At 42.6% G+C, this 18,597-nt stretch overlaps 1 protein-coding gene and 1 pseudogene across 3 annotated transcripts in view; one reads left to right on the top strand and one right to left on the bottom strand.

Moving 5' to 3' along the window:
* LOC137371553 (glypican-6-like) overlaps positions 1 to 18,597 on the bottom strand; it is a 1,268,051-nt gene that overhangs the window by 143,868 nt on the left and 1,105,586 nt on the right. The window lies entirely within an intron of this gene.
* On the top strand, positions 3,324 to 3,448 carry LOC137371610 (5S ribosomal RNA; annotated as a pseudogene).

Genomic DNA, 18,597 nt, shown 5'->3' with positions numbered 1-18,597 from the left:
ACCACCATCTGCAAGTTCACCTCCAAGTCACACACCATCCTGACTTGGAACTATATCGCCGTTCGTTCACTGTTGCTGAGTCAAAATCCTGGAACTTCCTTCCTAACAGCACTGTGGATGTACCTACCTCACATGGACTGCAGCGGTTCAAGGAGGCAGCTCACCACCACCTTCTCAAGGGCAATTAGAGAAGGGCAATAAATGCCAGGGATGCCCACATCCCATGAATGAATACAAAAAAAGTGTGGTGAATTATGTTGGTGAGCTACAAGCCCAAATATCTGTGAAGATATGATGTAGCAGCAATAACAGAAACGAGGCTTAAAAATGGTGCGGACTGGGCTTAATATTCAAGGATACAAAGTGCTCAGAAAAGACAGGGAAAGAAAAAAGGCAGGTGGGGTGGCAGTACTGAGAAGACATTGTAGTGTTGAAAAGAGATGATGTCCTTGAGAAGGCAAAGACGGAATCCATTTGGTTAGAATTGAGAAGCAAAAGGGGATGATCGTGTTACTGGAGGTATTCTATAGGTCTCCAAATAGTGACAGAGAGATGGAGGAGCAAATCTACAGGGAAATGACAAAGAAATACAAGACTTATAGAGTGGTGAAATTGGGACAGTTTAACTACCTAAGTATCAATTGGGATATTGTTAGAGTAAAAGGAAAGGAGGGGGAAGAATTTCAGAAATGTGTTCAGGAGAGCTTCCTTAACCAGCATGTTCTTGGTCCAACTAGGAAAGAGGCATTGCTGGATCTGGTGCTGGAGAATGAGGTGGGCCAAGTGGACCAAGTGTCTGTGGGAGATCACTTGGGTAAGAATGACCATCATATAAAAAGGTTTAAACAAGCAATGGAGAAGAGCAAGGGATAATCTGAAGTAGAACTTCTAAACTAGAAGAGGGCTAACTTCAATGGGATGAGAAGGGATCTCGCCAGGGTAAAATGGAACCAAAGACTGACAGGAAAACTGCAATGGAGCAATGGGCAATCTTTAAGCAGGACGCATTACAGGTACAGGCTGGGTGAAAGGTAGGGGAACCAAAGCCAGGGCTCCCTTGATGACAAGGGAGATGGATAATATGATGAAACAAAAAAAAAGAGGGTGTACGATGCATGTCAGGTGAATTCTTCAAGCGAGAACCAGGTTAAATACAATAAGTTGAGAGGGGAAGTGAAGAGGAAAGTAAGACTGGCAAAGAGATAATATAAGAATAGAATTGCCGGTAAGATAAAAGGGAACCCAAAAATCTTCCACAGGCATGCAATTAGTAAATGGGTAGTAAGAGGCAGGGTGGGCCCTATCAGGAATAAAGAGGGTGATTTATGCTTAGAGGTGCAAGGCAAGATTAGAATACATATTGAGTACTTTATATCAGTGTTTACGAAGAAAGAGGATGCTGAGAAAATACAGATAGAAGATAGATGGAGATGGTAGAAGTAATGGATGGGATGAAAATTGAGAGGCAGGATGTACTGGAAAGGATGGCTATGCTTAGAGTGGATAAGTCACCTAATCTTGCATCCTAGGGTGGTAAAGGAAGTGGGAGTGGAGACAGCGGAAGGGTTTTCCATAATCTTCCAATCATCCCTAGATATGGGATGGGTAGGGATGCCACAGGATTGGAGAGAGGTAAATGTGACACCCTTATTCAAGCAACAGTGTAAGGATATTCCTAGTAACTACAGGCCAATCAGTTTAACATCTGTGGCGAGTACGGTTTTAGAAACAATAATCATGGAAAATATCAGTTAATTAAGATAGCCAGCACGGATTTGTAAAAGGCCGATCCTGATGGCTAATCTAATTGAATTTTTTAATGAAGTAACATGGAAGGCTAATGAAGGGAATGCAATGGATGTTGTCTACATGGATTTTAAGAAAGTGTTTGACACAGGATCGCATGAAATGCTGGTTAACAAAATTGAGACTCATGGAATAGAAGGGACAGTGTCAGCTTGGGTAATAAAATTGGCTTGACAGAAAATGGTTGTCTTTCAGACTGGGGGATGGTTGACAGTGATGGTTCCCTAAGGGTCAGTGATAGGAAACTGCTTTTTTGATATATATAAATGCCTTGGATATTGGAACACAGTAAAATTTCAAAATTTGCGAATGATACCAAACTTGGAGGTGTGGCAAACAGCAAGGATGATACCAATCAACTGCAACAGGACAGGAATAAGCTAGCAGAATGGGCAAACAAGTGGCAGATGGAATTTAATACAGACAAGTGTGAAGTGATGCATTTTGGCAGAAGGGATAGGAAGAAGCAATATAGACTTAATGGCACAGTTCTAAAGAGTGTGCAGGGACAGTGGGACCTGGAGGTTCATGTGCATAGATCGTTGAAGGTGGCAGGACATATTGAGAGAGTAATTAGCAAAGTATATGGGATCCTGGGCTTCATAAATAGAGGTATTAAGTACAAAAGTAGGGAAGTTATGCTGAACCTTTATAAAGCTCTGGTTAGGTTACAACCAGAGTATTGCATCCGGTTCTAGTCACCACACTTCAGAAAGGATGTGATGGTCATTGAGAGCGTGCAGAGGAGATTTACCAGAATGGTTCCAGGGATGAGGGATTTTAGCTACAAGAGAAGCTGGGATTGTTCTCCTTGGAGCAAAGGAAATTGAGGGGAGATTTGATTGATGTGTACAAGATTCTGATTGATTCAGATAAGGTCGACAAAGAAAAGCGGTTCTCATTAGCTAATGGTAGAACCACTTGGGGACACAAATTTAAGGTTTAGGCAAGAGAAATGGAAGAATTTGAAGAAGAACTTTTTTATGCAACGAGTGTTAACGATCTGCTACCCGCTGCCTATGAGGGCTGTGGAAGCAGTGATAATCAATGGTTTCAAAAGAAAATTGGATAGGTACTTGAGGGAAATAAACTTGCAGGGCTACAGGGATGGAGACAGGGAATCGGACTGGCTGGATTGTTCTACATTGAGCTGGCATGGTCTCGAAGGACTGAATGGCCTTCTTCTGTGCTGTAATAACTGAATCTAGGGAGCAGACAGTAGGGATAAACAGGCACTATCAAGTTTGTAGGCTGTAACTAGTGGAGTGCCGCAAAGATCAGTGCTGGGCCCTCAACATTTTACAATTTATATTAATGCCTTAGACCAAGAGCCCGAGAGTAATGTGTCCAAGTTTGCTAATGATACTGAAATGGGACCAGTAGGGCAACATTAATAGATTATTTAGCATTAGGATATGTAACAGTCTTAGAGGGAAGACAGAAACACTGTAGTTGTGGGGAACCAGGGAATAATGGGATACTTGGCCATTGTTCTGGGAAAGTTGTACAACCCTACGGCCTACGGCCATACTAGTCTGAAAAAGAAAACGCCTGATCTCGTCTGCTCTCGGAAGCTAAGCAGACTCAGGCCTGGTTAGTGCTTGGATGGGAGACTGCCTGGGAATACCTGGTGCAGTAGGCTTTGATTCGGCACAGTGGCGCAGTGGTTAGCACCACAGCCTCACAGCTCCAGCGACCCAAGTTCGGTTCTGGGTACTGCCTGTGCAGAGTTTGCAAGTTCTCCCTATGACTGCGTGGGTTTCCTCCGGGTGCTCTGGTTTCCTCCCACATGCCAAAGACTTGCGGGTTGATAGGTAAATTGGCCATTGAAAAAAAAAAATTTGCCCCTAGTGTAGGTAGGTGGTAGGAAAAATTGAGGGAAGGTGGGGATGTGAGAGGGAAAAATGGGATTAATGTAGGATTAGTATAAATGGATGGTTGATGGTCGGCGTGGACTCGAAGGGCCTGTTTCAGTGCTGTATCTCTCTATGACCCTCTAACCCAGTACCTAATTGCTTCCACATCTGCGTAAACATGCTGTCCTTGCTTCACTAATCAAAGAGATAAGGTTGTGACTAGAGACGGGACAGGATGCCATAAACTATGGGAACTGGCAGCTTCAAGGCAGGGGAAGAGATCGCAAGAGAATGTTAGTGGGGCAATACAAACCAGTTTATTGATCAAGCTGTAATGTGTCGGGGTAGTGTGAACAAATGGGTAATGGTGATTGTATCCTATAAATGTGTGTTTCAAATTCTGTTTCACTGAGAAGCTGTTTGGGTGACCAGAAAACTTCTCCCTTGCATATGCTTGATTAAAAACCTTTATTTGCTTTAATCCCGTGGACTCGAGAGTGGTTATATTTTCCCCACAACAATAGAAAGTTAGGTGGGAATGTAAGCTGTGAGGAGAACACAAAGAGGCTGCAAAGTGATACATACGAATGACGTGAGTGGGCAACAAGGTAACAAATGGATATAATGTGAGGAAGTGTAAGGTACAGATTATTTTTTAAAAGGCGCAAACCTTTATAATGTTGATGTTCAGCGAGACTTGGGTGTACTTGTATAAGGAACACAAAAAATTAGCATGCAGCTACAGCAAGCAATTAGGAAGGCAAGTGGCCATGTTGGCCTTTGTTGCAAAGGGACTAGAGTACAATAATTGTATAGGGCCACACCTGCAGTACTGTGTGCAATTTTGGTTTCCATATCTGTGGAAGGATATACTTGCCTTGGGGACAGTACAGCAAGGGTTCATTTAGATTGGTTCCCAGGATGAGAGAGTTGTCCTATGATGAGAGGCTTTGTAAATTGGGTCTATACTGTCTGGGGTTTAGAAGACTGAGAGGTGATCTCTTTGAAAGATACAAAATTCTGAAGGAGCTTGACAGGGTAGACACTGAGAGGTTGTTTCCCTTGGCTGAGGAACCTAGAACATGGGGGCACAGTCTTAGGATAAGGGGCTGATCATTTAGGACTGAGATGAGGAGAAACGTCTTCACTCAGAGGGTTGTGAATCTTTGGAATTCTCTATCCCAAAGGGTTGTAGATGTTCCATCGTTGAATATATTCAAGTGTCAAATAGATAGATTGTTGGTTTCCCAGGGAATCAAAGGATATGGGGAGTGGGCAGGAAAGTGGAGCTGAGGCAGAAAATCAGCCATGATCATACTGAATGACGGAGCAGGCTTGAGGGGCCGTATGGTCTACTCCTGCTCCTATTTCTTATATTCTTATGGATAAAGTGCTACAAGAAGTTCAATAACCTTACATTAATGGTCAAGGTCAGTGAATGCATCTTCAAATGCCTTATTCTACTAACTACACCATTAGCCTCAGACACTGCTGAAGTCACCACAACCCTTCACTCACCTACCAACAGTCTCTGTCAATCACGACTCACAGCTGACATTCATATGCTCCACTATACCCTGAGCTCCCTGGGTGGAAATGGTCTTCTCTTTCTCCTCCTTTTTCCAACAGCTTGTCCTGCTCTGTGTGGTCTCCATTCATTCTTCAAATATCCCAAGGGAAATGCCTACGAGTGCACCACTGTCTACGAGCAATTGGTTTATGCAGAAGCACTGAAGTCAGCAAAAAGTCTCTCAGCAGTTACCACACCACCACTTGAAACAACTATCGAAAGCACCAAACACTTGTAGAACCAAATCAACAGCAAGACGAAATCAGTCAGTGAGTAATCTAAGTAAAGCTGGTGGGGGAGGGGTCTCCTTCATGCTGCTGAATGCGTGATCAGTTGTGCGAGGTTAAAATAGGGTATTAGCTGGGGCGTTGAGCTCTAAAATGGCAATGCAGGTGTCAAACTGACTTCATGATCTACCTGGTTAAATGAGACCTGTTCATCATTAGCAATGTCGCCAAGGAGACTCAAATAAACTGCATGTGGAGGGACTGGTATCCCTTTTGTTCAGAAAGATTACAGGTTGGTGATGAAGAACATGAAGGTTTATGTGAGTGCAGTCTATGGATTTCTGCATTCTGGGGAAGCCTGAAATGCATGCAAAGCCTGGTGCTCTCTCATTCTGCTTCGCTTGGTCCTGAAGTTGTCTAGCAGCCTAATGAGACAAACTACCAACTAATCTGTATGGAGGGGATGAACCCTTTAAATAGCACTCTTGGAGGGCAGGGATTTGATCTCAGATAATACAAACATCAAAATTAAAATTTGCAGGGACTGGGTGATGCAGTAAATTTCCTTTTATCTTTGAGTTTTCAGGCCAGAATGAAAATGTTAAAGACTCCTATTAAAGGGTCCTATTTAAGTTCAATTTGGGCAATATACATCCAGTCCCTATTGCATGTGGGCCCATTGTAACAATTCTTATGAAACTGTCAGTCTCATTCAGGTAGGGTGCAGGGACGGTTGATGTGAGAATTGGGGTTGAGCTTTATCTTGCATCTACTTCATGCAACACATCCAATTTGAGACTCTATAATGTTGAGACTGATGTACTGTGTCAAACAACCCTCCAAATATAAAGAAAAAAATAAAACTTTTAGATTAAAATCAAACTTTTGCCATTCATTACCATCGGAGTTCTCCTGATCGTTCATTGTAACAGCAGACAATCCAGAGAACCTCTTTGAAAATTCAATCTCTTGATCTAATAAAGCTGAAGTTAGCCATTTTACTTTATATTGCAGTAATTGGCAATTGTTTTGCATAATTCATTTTTTTTTTAAACCTGCCTGTTGTCAGTTGCTGCCTGACCAGCAAACCCCTTTTAAGCAACCCCTTGGTTGCTAAGAATTTAAGATAATCTTATCACCATTGAGTTTCCCAATCATTTTTATAAAATAATTTTGCTTTAACAACAGCTGATGTTACAACCAAGGGAATACAGCAAGAAGTTTCTGAACACAACAGTACGCGAGCTGAAATAACAGTACTAGATAGTGATTAGCCTAAGATGCTTCAATGATTATACTGTTTCAACTTTGTGTGTAATCAGCTTCTGCACATTGTCCAGCTCAATAACTTCTGCAAGCCATCCCAGTGATGTCATCAGCATGCAGTGTTATACACAAATTTTAGAATCAAATCTACAGAAAACATTTATTTTCCCTCCCTCTGTTCTCCACTGATTACCCTCCCCTCACTTCCTGTGTGGAAGTTGATGCCTGCTTGTTGTAGTATCAATCCATAAATGGGCTTTCTTCATGTTTCGATGCAGGCAACAAACAAAGGAAGCTTCCTTTACCATGGAGAGCATCATACATGAACCTCCAGCAGGCAGTACTAGGCAGTGATACAGGAACCTGTCTGATTTTCCCCTCCCTGCAGGGAGGCTGTACGTAACATTCCTCTCATTTGAATCAGTTAACGCAGCTCAGACCAGATCCTTCCTGGTTTCTGTGTATATCTCAGCTACTCAAGCCCTGGTATTAAAGGGGAGCTTTGGAGGGTGCAGGGGAGCATGTAATCGGCCGTGGAACCCGGCACAGCCAGGCACTGTCAATCTCAACGACAGTGTCTCACTACTATTTGTCTGCCTCCTGCCACAGGGTAAACTACAGGGTAGATTGGTGGGGTGGGGGGTTAGAGACTCTAGCGATCAGGGCTTGAAGGGGGCTGGAGATGGGGGCCTGTGGGGGTCGCTGCTGGAGATTTTCCCTGTTGGGGCTGCAAATACTGCCTCCCCACCTCGGCTTTGGGTCGAAATTGCAGATCTAGTCTTGATGACATCATCAGGCCCGACCTGCATATTTAAAACAGGACCTCGCTTCTTCCTGTAGATGTTTGGCTTGACCAGTTCAAAAGAACAGCAAAATATGGGGACACGGTGGGAGGCCATGGGATTGTTAGGGGTAACTGACACTCAGCTGGTATTTGACAGATGGGTGCACTTAAGACCAGGGCCTTAGAGGTTGAACTAGGTGGATTATCGAAGGGAGCTGCGAACTTTGATTTTTAAGAATCGTACTGATGGTCGGACTCAATTTTAAATAGGTTCCAGTACACTATTTAAAATAAACTAAAGACTATCCTGTAACATCCCTTAATACAGCACACCAGCAAACATGGAGAAACAAAATCCCCTGAAAAAATTCGTGTCTCCTAGTTGATTATAGGACATCGTTGCACCATGAATTTTACAATATGCTTTGCTGACGACCATTTCTTTTTCTTCAACTAAAGCAGATTTATAAGCTCCATAGAGGTCAGTGTTTTTCCATATATCATTTTGAGCATATTAAGGGTTAGATTGTAATTGGTGATCTCTCAGTAATCCTGTGTTACGTTCTGTGAACTGAATACATATAACTCTTTGAGCTAACTGTGCTGTGTTTGCTTTGCTAGGATAGAAAGAGAGTGAAATTAATTACTGATCCCACATGTAAATTCAGGCCAAGGCTTCACCGAATTCTGAATATACTATTTCATCATTCGCAGTTCACAAATTCAGCTGCTTATCTGAGAGAGGAGCAAACTCAGAAAAAAATACATTGTTGGTTTTAAATTGCTCATCTTTTGTTTCAATCTAATTGCATTATTAATTCTCCCAATGCATTTAAAAGTATATAGTTTAATTGCTTTATCACTGACGCACATCTTCATTTTACTTCAAAGTGTAAAAATATCTGTATTACATCTTCTTCAGGTGAAATTTTAGATAGGCCAATATATTATTAATTTAAAACAAAACTGTAAGCTGCTTTCTGAAGGAAGGACTTTGTTTTTGTATAGGAACAGAGCAAATTAAATTAACATTTAATACTATCTAGGGATCGATATATTCCTGTAGTAGGTGGTCAGTGCATGTTAATTACATCAGAAATTCTCTTCTGGCTTTGAAATGTTGGGTGCACGTGAGCCTTGCAGATGTATAATGCTTATATTTTTAGCTTTGCTCCAGACTCCCTGAGTGTCAAAAGCAAAGTTAAAACCTATCAAAGTCAGAAGGCTGCAGTTCACAGTTATTATGGTGAAAAGGAAGAATTGTTTTATGGAGGGGTGCAGTAGATGCTAAAAATTAAAAAAACAGGGAATGTGTCCCCAACTGGTTGCATGCACACCTGTTGCCATTTTTGCAATGGTGGGTTTCATAGCATGCGACTGTCCTGCAGTCAAGAAGCAAACATTGAGCTCCCACAGTGCAATTTGGAGTCTGATTTAAATTTAATAGTTGCCATGCAGGTTTTCCAAGGCTCAGGAAACCTGGCAGTGAAAGGGAGGCTGGAGCTGCTAGCTCAAGAAGATAGGTGCCTTTTACAGCACTCCTTGTGGGTCATGGGACGAAGGAGCGCTCCCCCAACCCCTCAAGGAAACCTTTGGCCTCCCCTCTACTGATCGCAGCCTCTCTCTCTCCTGCTGCAATCAATGCCCTCACTCCCAGCAGCTCCCATCTCTTGCTCCCTCTCTCTTGTGATGGCCTCTTCACCCACCGTCCACCCCCGTCCCAGCTCAATCTCTCAGTCACTCCATCCTGCGATGGGCTCTTTTCTTCCCCTCCCCCAAGTCCAAATGGCTTGCTCCCTCCCCACTATCAATTGCTGGAGACCGTCCCCAAGGGTCATTGGTTGTCATGCCTGGCAGTTTGTCAGCTTGTCAATGTGATGACTGCCGGGCAAGTAACGGAAGAAAAAATTGTAATTAACTCCTACCATTAAGGTCAACAGGACTTCCATATCCCCATCTTTGCCAAGGTTTTCCTGGCACTACCTTCCCACCTTCCCATAAATATTGTGTCATGCAGGCCCCCACCTGCCAAGAATGAGGCATATTAATTTTGTCATATGAACTTGTTGGGAAGAGAAGGCCTGTTACAAGGGCTGCCAGACACTTAGCTGAAAAATATTTGCATACTAACAGACAGTGCTTATAGAGACAAAAAAGACCATTCCCTGACACATTCAATCCACAATGGATTTTGATCACCAGACATTGAAGGTGTAAGGAAGTGCATTCCAGAGACTGCTAAGGTGATACAATCCACAAAAGCCAGGACTGGTTAAACCAGCTGGTCACATGACTAACTGGCTGGTCCAGGGTTTTTTGAACTAGCCACAGAGTTTTTGAACTCGAAAAGACTGTTTGCTCCTGGAGGGAGAAGACCTGTCCTGTCTGCTCCCATCTCTTTCTCACAAGTCTCTGGACCCACTAAGGACACATGAACTTCAAGAGAGAAAAGTCTCCTACATCAAACAAGGTTTAAGAAGAATACTGGGCCCCAACGAAAAGTAAGACCTACTTACAATCAAGCACTTTACAGCGAGTTCGAAGAACAGTAACCAAAGCCATCTTCAGATATTTTCTCAAACTTTTCCACTTTATTTCTTTTGCTCTTTTCTGTCTGCATGTGTGTATTGCGTATGCATGCTAGCGTATCCGTAGGCGTTCAATGAATTACAGTTAAAGTTTAATAACATTCAACCTTTTTTCTCTAAAGCTAAGAAAACCTGTTTGGCTAGTTTCTTTGCCTCAAAATTGGAAGTTAGTGAACATGGATTCACTAAGGGGGAGCTAAAAAAACGGTGTGTTTAAAATTAAACCCTGTTACGGTAAGACCAGGTGAAGGCTGAGAGGGAACTCTAGACCCCTTTCTCACCTAGTCGTAACAATTATTTATTATTTTCAACACCATTTAAAACAATGTAAAAGTACTACTTATTCTGCTGTAGTCCTTTTTATTCTATGTAATTGTATCTTACGTTATAACTAGCCATTCAATTTATTTATACGTAATCTTTGAGTTTTGCTTTCCACCTTTTTGAGTTGGAGGGAGTGCAAGGTGGACAATTTGCACAACTTTCAGTGTGAAATAATTCAGTTAACCAAAGGAAATTGTTAATCTTGTGGCACTTTAATCTCATTCACAGCACACAGAAGAACGTAGGAATGTAAAGTTTGGATCATAAGGGATTCAGGTCCGTCTCTGAATATTACATTTTGATATGGATATAAATAAAGATTGTTAGGAAAAAGCTCAAACTGTAAAATTACTCACGCTATTGACCATCCTCAATTTAGGAAGTGGGTGGATGGGGAATATCAATTATCTGATCGTTTGGGCTGATGGAGGCAGACTGCTACTTTATAACTGGCAGACACAAGGTCCACAAGAAAAGGTTAGGTGGTCACATTGTCAATTTTCCATCAACTCATAAGGAAATGTCTGGCAGTCGAAGATTCTCCGTGAGGGAACAGTTGATTTTGGGAACAGCGCAAACTGGCCAAAAATCTTTTCAGGTTCAAAGGCATCAATATGTATGGATCAGAATTATTTAACGGTCCAGGGAAATTTACTGAACTCAGGCACATTTCAGAACTGACAAAAAAACATAAGTGCACAAAATCTAATAGCAGGAATCCAGGCAGTGAATATTGCATTACCATCTGATTTTATGGTGTGTCTGAGAGCTCTAGGCAGATATGTATAGAGCTTCAATGTCAGAAAATGAGAAAATAGCAGTATTACTCTGGGAATAATTTGAAATTTTAAACTAGTACTGAGCACTTTTATTAATGCAATTTTTCTGGCACTGATTTGAGGATTTCTGATGTCTAATGATTCCGTCATGCTCCTGAATCCCAAAGTGATTTAATGAAGCATAAACAGAAAATACTGGAAATGCTCAGTGTGTCAGGTAGATCAGTGGAGACAGAAACAGAGTTAATGCTTCAGGTCTCTGACCTTTCGTAACAACTGGAAAATGTTACATATGTAACAGGTTTTAGGGAAATATAGAGGGCTCTGTGCTGGTTTACCTTCCTTCCTGTTCTTTCCTCACCTCCCTCTCCTACTCTTTCCTTGTCTCTGTGATTGGTTAAAACCTGTTACATCACAGACCTCAAACTTAACTTTGTTTCTCTCACTACATGATGCTACCTGACCTACTGAACGTTTCCAGCATTATCTGCTTATATTTGAGATTTCCAGCATCGACAGTATTTTGCCTTTTGCATTAATGTTTCAATGAAGAATCATTCACAAAAATTGGAGAAAGGAGGAAACATTTGGTACTAAAATTGTGAAGCAACCAGGATTGTTTTTAATATCTGGCATAGAAACATTTAAAATGATAGCATTTTACAGTACAGGAGGCAGGCTTTTAACCCATCTGGTCTCTAAAATTGCTTTAGTCCCATTCCATGCACTTTTAAAATACTTCTTTTTCAACATATTTATCCACTGGCACAAAATAGAACAAAGACTGGAAGGATCAGGGAGGAATGTAATCACCTTGTAAATGTTAATGCCAATGGAAGATGCTGTTATCAATATGATTGACAGAGGGAGGACAAACAACATGGAGGTCATGCACAGTAGGTGTTTGGACATTTTCCTTTCCTTTATTGTTTCCATTGAATTCTCCAGTTCACACACACCTACCCATCTTTCTCTGGGTTGCAATGATCTGCCACTCATCTGCTACTGCATACCATTGCCACCAATCTGTCTCCCTCTACACATTTCCTCCGTCCTTCTGACAACTTGGATCTTGCACAGATGGAGAGGGGACCATTTTCCTGAAGGTGCACCATTGCTTGCTTTTATATTCCCAGTGGAATGTGCACTGGGTGGTTCACTCAGTTCAGGTTAACAGGAGCAGCTAACAAGTGAAAACAATAGCACAGAAACAGGCTTGCTCGGGGAAAGATCAGATCCTAGCTCTGCTGAGGAGGACCAAGATGCAAATTTTAGTGGCCCAGCATTCAAAAGAAAAATGGGGCTTCAGTCACATCATGGGTCTTCTATATTCGGCTCTCCTGTAGATCAATACAGGTGCTGAGCCATAGCCCCATAGTAGGGCAATTGTGCAATGGCAGTGGCACATGTTTCCCTTTTTCAAGATGACAGTACATCGGACACCCTGCTGCCCCCCAATACGCACCCACCCCCCCCCCCCCCCCCCACCCCCACCAACACCCCCACCCTGAGCCAATGCCTGCCCTGGTGCCAGAAATCCAGCTGGGCCAGATTGTTTATCAGCTGCTGAGACACTGCAGTCTGCAGCTGGGCCTTCTCAGGTCAGACTTCCTGGAGGTTAAATATGTCAAGAGTGCTCAACTAAGCCACAACAGCCTTCCACTGGGAAAGCAGCACCTAGGAGTAGTAAAGTAGGTGTGAGCTCAATTAAGAAAGGGACAATGAGCTCATATCTGGGTGATAACTAGTGAATAGCATTTGTGTCAGCCAGTAAAGCAATAAACCATTTTGATATTTGACAACCCTGTGATGTTGGGCAACATGCATATCAGCGCTGGTATTTAGGAGAAAGTAGTTTAGCAGATGGCATAAGAACTGGGACAGATATTGGCTGTGACTGTTAATGCAGGGGAAAGGCAGAATTGTTCAGCTGAAGGGCTCTTCAATGTGCTGCTGCCAAAGAGCTCTGGCTGCAGGCTGCTTGTAGCATTTTCCCACTTCTCTGCTAATCTCACTGCTAACTGTGGTGTTTGTGCCATTTGATTGAAGGCCCTCAGCCAATGGTAGCTCCATTGCAGAAAAAAGTTAAGACAGCATACAGCAAACCACTCTCACAGGTGCATTGGAGGAAGCAAGCAGACCAGTCCAGGCAGCAAAAGCCTCATTTATGGACTGAATGGCTTGCTTGATGAGGGCTCTAGTCAAGCCAAGCCATGTATCTGATTATAGCATAGTTTGTACAATGAGCAAACATTTCTGAGAGGAGTAATGAGCCAAGTGCACAGAGAATAGCCTTGTCTCCAGGCAGCCAGTCTCTCACATGCTGTGCAGTGGTAAAGACTGTTTGCATGGAGGATTACTATAAGATGTTCCACTAGTGGTTCCACAACAGTTATGCATTAATGAAATGGAAACGATTGCGATTCATGAAGGAAGTGGCCTTGTCTTCAGGAGTCCATAGGGTGATATGTGTGCACTCAATTAGGCCCTGGGTTGAGGGAAAGCCTACAAACTGCACAAAGTCCTGACCCTAGCAAGTCTGCTCGAAGCCTGAGGCAAAGAAGTTGAAGGCTGTGGTAAATGACTATAACACAGCACAGAGATAGTGCATTGCAGAAAGGGACATAGATCTGTAACAGCCTTCCTTGATAAGAACAGTCTCCTTGCCCACTGCTCCTCTGAGCAGTGCAGCGGTGTAACTCTGGGCCTATGCACTCTGCTCGGCGAGTTAACATTTCTACGAGCTCTCCTTCTTTGGGGTTTCCCCGCAGCTGCAGCTTCATGTGGTCCAGTCTTTCTTCATACCTACTCTTAGCCTTTCTAATCTTTTTGCTTCCCCTCTATATTTTCATTATTTAGCCAAATTTGCTTTTGTACAATTAGCCCAAAATCATCATAATTTTATATCACATAGAATTACATAGAATATACAGCACAGAAACAGGCCAAACGGCCCAACAAGTCCATGTCAGCATTTATGCGCCACTTCAGCCTAACCATTTGTTTACAGAGGCTGTTCCATTTGTGAATTTAAAAAAGATGAGCAATATTAGGGGCAACTCAAACAAGCACTGATTATCATTCCAATGATTACAATTTATTTTAAGGAAACAAATGCTACAGTGAGTAGCTAGAGTCTTGTCTGCAGGGGTTGGAACTCCAGGCATGACAAACCATGACAACTGGAGGCAATTTCTTAGTTCTAATTTAAAAATATATTCCAGATGTCTCCAGCCTCCCCGCACTACAATACTGTATGGTGTTATTCATTTTCTCTGCCTCTAAGTTTTTCTGACATTACAAGAGTGATTACACTGAAAGTACTTAATTGCTGAGGTTGTGAAAGGAACTATATAAATGCAAGTTCTTTCTTTCTTTATTTAATACCATCTCAACGATTAAGTACAGGGAGTTAGACCAGGGCTTAATTTGCTGGAAACCCGTTAACTTACCGACTTACAAACTGTGTGGTTTTGATCAGGAGCTATTCCTTCTTTAAACATTAGAAATGCAGCAAATAATGATGAAGGATACTAGCAGATCTCTGCAGGATATAGACAGGCTGTTGAAATGGGCAGGTACATGGCAGATAATACTTAACACAGAGAATTGTGAAGTGATGCATTTTAAAAAAATAAGGAGGCAATATAAACTAAATGGTACAATTTTAAAGGGGGTGCAGGAACAGAAAGACCTAGGGTTTACTTACACAAATCTTTTAAGTTGTTGACAAGGCAGTTTAAAAAGCATATGGGATCATTGCATCGATAAATAAAGGTGTAGAGAATGATAGCAAGGAAGTCATCCTCTACCTTTATAAATCACTGGTTAGGCATCAGCTGGAGAACTTAATCAAATTCTGGGCACCACATTTTAGGAACAATGCCTTGGAGAGTATGGAAAGGAGATTTACTAGAATAGTACCTGGGATGAGGCACTTCAGTTATATGGAGAGACTGGAGAAGCAAGGATTGTTCTCTCTGGAGCAGAGAACATTAAGGGGAGATTTAATAGTGTCATCCAAAATCATGAAGTTGTTTTTGAAGAGTAAATAAGGAGAAACTGCTTCCAGTGGCTGTTCTGATAAAAGAACTGAAAAGTTGGGCTGAGCTTTCCCAGCCCATTGGAGGCAGGCCAGGAGGTGGGTGGGGTCGGACTATTGTGTCGGAAGAGGTTGGAATGGAAGCCATAGGCTCATAGAATCATAATGGCACAATAGAAGGCCATTTTGCCCATTACATCCATGCCTGCTATCCAATCAGTCCCATTTCCCAGCTTTATCCACGTAACCCTGTAAGTTTTTTCCCCTCAAATGCCCATCCAATTTCCTTTTGAAATCATTCATCGTCTACGCTTCCATCACCCTCGTAGGCAGTGTGTTCCAGGTCATTACCACTCGCTGTGTAAAATAGTTTTTCCTCACATTCCCTCTTGCATCTCTTGCCCAAAACTTTAAATCTGTGCCCTCTAGTCCTTGCACCATCAGCTAATCGGAACAGCTTTTCATTGTCTACCCCATCCAAATCTGTCAGAATCTTGTACACCTTGATCAAATCTCCCCTCAATCTCCTTTGCTCCAAGGAGAACAACCCCAGCTTCTCCAAACTAAACTTGTAGCTAAAATCCCTCATCCCTGGAACCATTCTGGTAAATCTCCTCTGCACCCTCTCAAGACCCTCACATTCTTCCTAAAGTGTGGTGACCAGAAATGGACACAATACTCTTGTTGTGACTTAAACAGAGCTTTATAAAAATCCACCATGACCTCACTGCTTTTGAAAAAGGGTGTCGCATTTGCCACTCTCCAATCCTCTGGCATGTCCTCATATCTAGGGAAGATTGGAAGGTTATGGCAAGCCCTTCTGCTATCTTCACTCTCGCTTCCTTTAACAACCTGGGATGCAAGCCATCCAGACCAGGTGACTTATCCACTCTCAGCATAGCCAGCCTTTCCAGTACATCCTACCTAACAAGTTTCACCCCATTCATTACCTCTATCATCTCCACTTCAACTGATATTTTGTCAGCATCCTCTTCCTCAGTAAATACCAACACAAAGTACTCACCCCACCTCTTAATACTCACATTATTCACATGCCAGTAGAGGATTTTTGGGTTCCCTTTTATCCTAAGTGCCAGTCTATTCTCATATCCTCCCTTTGCCAGTCATATTTTCCTCTTCACTTCCCTTCTTAACTTATTTTATTAGAAACTTTATTTATTTGATTTTTATATTTTATTAAGAGATACAGCACTGAAACAGGCCCTTTGGCCCACTGCACCAACCATCAACCACCCATTTTATACTAATTCTACATTAATCCCATATTCACTACTGCATCCTCACAATTCTCCTACCACCTACCTCCACTAGGAGCAATTTACCTATCAACCTGCAATTCTTTAGCTGTGGGAGGAAACCCATGCAGTCAAAGGGAGAACTTTCAAACTCCACACAGGCAGTACCCAGAATCGAACCCAGGTCGCTGGAGCTGTGAGGCTGCAGTGCTAGCCACAGCGCCACACCATTAGGCCTGGTTCTCGCTTGAATATGATGCTTGACATGCATCATACACCATCTTTTTTGTTTCATCATATTCTCTATCTCCCTTGTCATCAAATGAGCCCTGGCTTTTGTTCCCTTACCTTTTGCCCTTGTTGGAATGTTCCCAGCCTGTACCTGAAACATCTCCTCCTTAAAGATCACCCATTAATCCGTTACAGTTTTTTTCTACCAATATTTGGTTCCATTTTACCCTGGCGAGATCCCCTCTCATCTCATTATGATGATCACTCTTACCCAAGTTTTCCCTCACAGACACTTGTCCACTTGGCCCACCTCATTTCCCAGCACCAGATCCAGCAATGCCTCCTTTCCAGTTGGGCTGAGAACATACTGGTCAAGTGAGTTCTCCTGAACACATTCAGAAATTCGTTCCAATCCTTTCCCCTTGCTCCTACGTTATGCCAATTGATATTTGGGTAATTAAAGTCCCCCAATATCACTCTTTAGTTCTTGCACATTCTGTGATTTCCCTGCAGATTTGCTCTTCTATCTCTCTCTCACTATTTGAAGGCCTATAGAATACCCCCAATAGTGTGATCATTACCTTTTTGTTTCTCAACTCTAACCAAATGGATTCTGTCTTTGTGCCCTCAAGGACATCCCCTCTTTCCAACACTACAATGTCTTCCCTAATCAGTACTGCCACCTCACCCCACTTTTTTTCCTTCTACATCTTTTCTGAACACTTTGTATCCTTGAATATTAAATGCCCAGTCCTCACCATTTTTAAGCCGCATTTCCATCATTGCCACTACATCATATTCCCACGTGGCTATTTGTGCTTGTAGCTCACCAACCTTATTCACCATACTTTGTGCGTTTACATACATGCATTCTAAAACTGTCTTTGCATTCCTTGTATTCCTTTTCAGTCTGCTCCTATCTAATATGGTACAACTTCCTTCTCCAGTACTATCAAACACCCTCACTCCTTTCTGCACCTTATTCCTCTTTTCTACTTATATATGCTGGTGCCCAACCCTCTGCCAATTTAGTGTAAACCCTCCGAACCACACTAAGGAACCTCCCGACAATTACACTGGTCCCAGTCCTGTTGAGGTGCCTCCTACCCCAGAGCTGGTCCCAATGACCCAAGGACCTGAAGCCCTCTGCCCTGCACCACGCTTCGAGCCATGCAGTCATCCTCCCCTTCTTCCTTTTTCTACTCTTGCTAGCACATGGCACTGGGAGTCATTCAGAGATTACAACCTTAGAGGTGCTACTTTTTAGCTTCCTCCCTGGCTCCTGAAACATCCGAACATACGGATTAGGAGCAGGAGTAGGCCACTCGACCCCTCGAGCCTGCTCCGCCATTCAATAAGTTCATGGCTGAATGATTACTCCACATTTCCACCTACCCCTGATAACCTTTCACCCCCTTGCCTATCAAGAATCTATCTACCTCTGCCTTAAAAATATTCAAAGACTCTGCTTCCACTGCCTTTTGAGGAAGAGAATTCCAAAGGCTCATGACCCTCTGAGAGAAAAAATTTCTCCTCATCTCTGTCTTAAATTGGTGACCCCTTATTTTTTTAAATTAGTGACCCCTAGTTCTAGATTCCCCACAAGGGGAAACATCCTTTCCACATTCACCCTGTCAAGACCCCTCTGGATCTTATATCTTTCAATCAAGTCACCTCTTACTCGTCTAAATTCCAGCAGATACAAGCCTAGTCTGTCCAATCTTTCCTCGTAAGACAGGCCACCCATTCCAGGTATTAGTCTAGTAAATCTTCTCTGTACTGCCTCCAATGCATTGACATCCTTCCTTAATTAATGAGACCAGTACTGTACACAGTACTGCAGATGTGGTTGCACCAATGCCCTGTAT

This window comes from Heterodontus francisci, chromosome 6, assembly GCF_036365525.1.
Source record: "Heterodontus francisci isolate sHetFra1 chromosome 6, sHetFra1.hap1, whole genome shotgun sequence".
Lineage (NCBI taxonomy): Eukaryota > Metazoa > Chordata > Chondrichthyes > Heterodontiformes > Heterodontidae > Heterodontus > Heterodontus francisci.
The sequence above is the reverse complement of the archived record's forward strand: the minus strand, read 5'-3'. Positions and strand labels throughout refer to the sequence as shown.